Here is a 2,393-nt window from a genome sequence, read left to right as displayed (position 1 = left end):
CTGAGAAATCCAGAGGCAGATAGGGCAGGAGAAGAGCAGTTGGAGTCACTGAAACTGGGAATTTTGGATGGAACAGGAGTGGGTCAGCTGGAGTCACCAAAATTGGGAATTTCAGAGGTGGATGGGGCAGCACAGGAGCAGCTGCAAACACAAACACACAGAGTTTTGGATAGAGCAGGAGAGGAGCATCCAGAGGCAGTGAAACCAGGAATTTCAGAGGCAGATGGGGCAAGAGAGGAGCAGCTGGAGCTGGGAATTTGGGATGGGATAGAAAAGAATCAGCTGGACTCACCAAAAGAAGGGAATTCTGGAGCACACAGATCCAGCCCTAAGGACATGGGCCCTGCAGAGAGTTCTGGGGTGCTGGATGTGGCAGGAGAGGGGGATGAAGGTGCCCTGGAAGACGGATGTGTCACCCTCAGCATGGACATGGGGTCCCTGGATTGTCCCAGAGAGCCCCAGAGTGGGGATGGGGACATGGAGAGCAGGAATTCCGAGAGTGGGAATGCTGAGGGTGGGAATTCCAGTACGGTGACACCAGGACTGGATCCAGCAGCCACCAGCACCGAGCCTCAGGACCATTGGGAAGGAACCAGCCCAGAGTTCCCAACAGAGCAGGTACAACTGGGGTGACCTCTCCCCATCCAAACTGGGACCCAGGGACTTCCCTCCAGTGATTCAAAGGCCACTCCCACCCAAATTGGGATCCAGGGACCTGCTCCGTTCCCCAAACTGGGATCTCTCCCCACCCAAACGTGCATTCAGAACTCCTCCCTACCCTAAACTGGGACCCAGAAACCCCTCCCCAYCTCAGCCAGGACCCTCGCCATCCCCCTGGGCTCTGGCTCCAGCTCCCTTCTTTCCCCGCAGCCATTCCTGGATGCAGCCAGGCAGCAGCCTGGGGAAATCACAGGTCAGATCCACACTGCATCCATGCGGAACAGCCCAGCACAGACACGGGAAAGGTGCGTGCATCCAGACCCTCCTGCATGAATAAAACCCTGATTTTGACCAAAATTTCTAATTTGGGGAACGGGAAAGTTCTGATTTTTCTTCTCCCAGCAGCTCCAGGGCCACAGAGCTGGCAGACGCGAGTGAYGTCATCTGTGGGCTGATCCGGGAACTCTCAGACCTCAAGTAAGTCCCAAATCCATATGGATTTCCGTGGGATCGGAAGTCCCAGTGCCCCTGGGTGACGCCCGTGTCCCCTCACAGCCGCCTGGCCATGGGTGCCCGCCGGGGGCTGGAGCTGCTTTGGAGGCCAAAGGCACGGCGTGGCCGGMGGCCACTGTCCAACGGGAGCCGCTGGAAAGAGGGCTAGCGACATCAAGAATAATTGATGCAAGCAACATCAAGAACAATTGATGCAATTTATTGATGCAAACAACAGGAATAAACCACTCTCCAACTGGAGAACAGCACTGAGCGCCAAGCTTTTCCCGCTGTCATGGGTAAGCAAATCCCACCAAATCTACCCAAAACRCTCAGTAACAACTCCAGTAGTCAGATAAATGCTCCAACACCTGGAGCACCGGTCCCCTCCCAGTCTCTTCATGGCCTGGGWTTAACCAAAACTCAACAATCCAACCCAGAACATCCGGTAATGGCTCTGGCACCAGGAGCACCAGGCCCTTCCCAGTTTGGGATTAACCAGAACTCAGAACTCAGAACTCAAACCCAACACAAAACAGAACTGGCCCCGCTGGCAGTGCCCAAATCCTGCCAGAGTGACTCTTGCAGGGTCCCATGGTGTCGGGAGGCGGCACAAAGTCACACAAACTGGGGAGACTGGTCCCRGTGGGAAGCGCCGAGCCATGGTCTCATCTTCCAAGGGAATCCCTGGAAGAGAAGCCGGGGGAAGTGGGAGCACCAAGAAGCACCAGCATCCACACTGTGATTAGTGCCAAATCCTGGATAAATCCAGGCTCCAAGCACATGCCCTTCCTTATGTCCCATGTCCCAGTGCCCGCTCCCTCCATTAGCTCTCATTCCTGGATGAGATTCTCTCATAGGAATCCTGTTCCTGGCTAAATCCAGGCTTGGATCCACAAACCGTCCAGTACCTGTATAGAGACATGGGGTCTGCCATCCCTCAGCTACACGTTGGTGTTCCTCTGCCTCCTCCTGGCACACGCCGGGCTGCAGTAGACGGGGATGTAGCTGTACGGCGTGAGGGGGCAGAAGCGGCGCGTGTGGGCCTGGTCCTGCGTGGCCCCGCACTGGGGGCAGACGTAGCTGCGCAGCACCGGGCACTGCAGGCGGCCCTGGGCGTCCCGCAGTCTGTGACTCAGGTACACCATTGGGGCCTCCCCGTTGTGTCGGCAGAATGAGCATAGAGCCAGCCTGCGATACCGAGCCTTCCTGGCACGTGGAGCTGGCCCTGCATGCAGAGC

Source organism: Malurus melanocephalus, unplaced genomic scaffold, assembly GCF_030028575.1.
Source record: "Malurus melanocephalus ecotype Western Australia unplaced genomic scaffold, MMel_1.1 scaffold_1118, whole genome shotgun sequence".
NCBI classification, from domain to species: domain Eukaryota; kingdom Metazoa; phylum Chordata; class Aves; order Passeriformes; family Maluridae; genus Malurus; species Malurus melanocephalus.
Note: the sequence above shows the minus strand (reverse complement) of the source record.